Source organism: Seriola lalandi, unplaced genomic scaffold, assembly GCF_002814215.2.
Source record: "Seriola lalandi dorsalis isolate HSWRI2012SDOR001 ecotype SW California unplaced genomic scaffold, Sedor1 jcf7180002055008, whole genome shotgun sequence".
In the NCBI taxonomy this organism is placed as follows: Eukaryota; Metazoa; Chordata; class Actinopteri; order Carangiformes; family Carangidae; genus Seriola; species Seriola lalandi.
This window is the reverse complement of record NW_019525551.1, coordinates 1,743,668-1,745,195: the sequence shown is the minus strand read 5'-3', so window position 1 is coordinate 1,745,195 and position 1,528 is coordinate 1,743,668.

Sequence of the window (1,528 nt, the reverse complement as noted above, 5' to 3'; positions counted from 1 at the left end):
AAGCAAAGTTTGAAGGAGAAAATTATTATTTCAAATAAAAATCATTATTTCTAACCTTGTCAATGTCTTGACTATATTTTCTATTCATTTTGCAACTCATTTGATAAATAAAAGTGTGAGTTTTCATGGAAAACACAAAATTGTCTGGGTGACCCCAAACTTTTGAACGGTAGTGTGTATATATATATATGTATAGATGATTTATATACATATGAAACCTAGATAGAGCTGTAGTTGTGGCTCATGACCTAAAACTTGAAGAGCTACTTCCTGGTTAGTTAACACAGCTGCAGTGTATGTGATGGACTCTGGACAGCTGAGGACATGACCTCAGTGTCCTCAGCTGTGTCCCAATGTGAAGGAAGCATCATGAAACTGTTATGAAAATGATCAAATAATTGAGCCTATGTGAACAGGAGCAGCTACAAACGGCTGATTGAAAGCTTGTGTTGTAGAACTGCTTGTGTAGATTAGATTGTGGGTTACGGTTATCACACCTGATTGCAAATAAACACATTTCACTCAGTTCCTCCTCCGCTTTAGATCCAGCTGCTAATTGGTCATTTAACACCCTGAGGGGCTGCGAGGTGAATGTAAAGTCTCTAGAACTGAGCTTTTCTTCTTCTCGTTGGTTTTCTTGTTCTATTGTAAACTTTATACTGGTCATTTTCATGTTAATCTATTAATAAAAACCACAATGGTGCAGCAGTTATAGAAATAAACTAGTGTTGTAACTGATCAATATCACTTAACATGGTTACACATGTTCATATACTGAGTGTGATGTGTGAACATGAGTGATTACTGCCCTCTAGTGGTCAGAAGGAGTAAGTAAAACACAGTCATTCAGAAATGATCACTGCTATCAGACTATTATTGTTATTAACCTTTATTTAGACATGGGGGTCAATGGAGACCGAGGTCTCATAACTCAATGTTTACATACAAAGAATTTGTTTCAGAAAAACAACATAAAACAGTCAAACATTGGTTCGTTCATAAAACAATGTAAAACAGTCAATACAAAAACACCCAATCTCAACAGTATCTTATCAATTAATAGCAAAAAATAATAATAAAAAAATTAAAATTTGTTAAAAATTATACAAAACATTTGAAGCCCTCAACAACAGACTCAAATAACAAATCTTTAAAAGTGCCCAAAGAGACTACGTTATTTACCTTCATTGTCTCTTGAAAGAGCCAATCCCAGCTGACATTACACCTGGACAGGTCGCCAGTCAATCACAGGGCTGACACACAGAGACAACTACTCACACTCACATTCACACCTACAGGCAATTTAGAGTCACTTATGAACCTGACCTGCAAGTCTTAGGACTGTGTGAGGAAGCTGGAGCACTCAGATAGAAACCACACAGACAAACTCCACACAGAAAGGTCCCAGCAGGTTCCGACCCAGAACCTTGTTTCTGTGAGGCCACAGTGCTATTTATACTTTTTCCCAAAAGTGGTAGAAAAATATTTCACTTCACCTCTCAGGGTTGTTTATACAGATGAAAAAAAA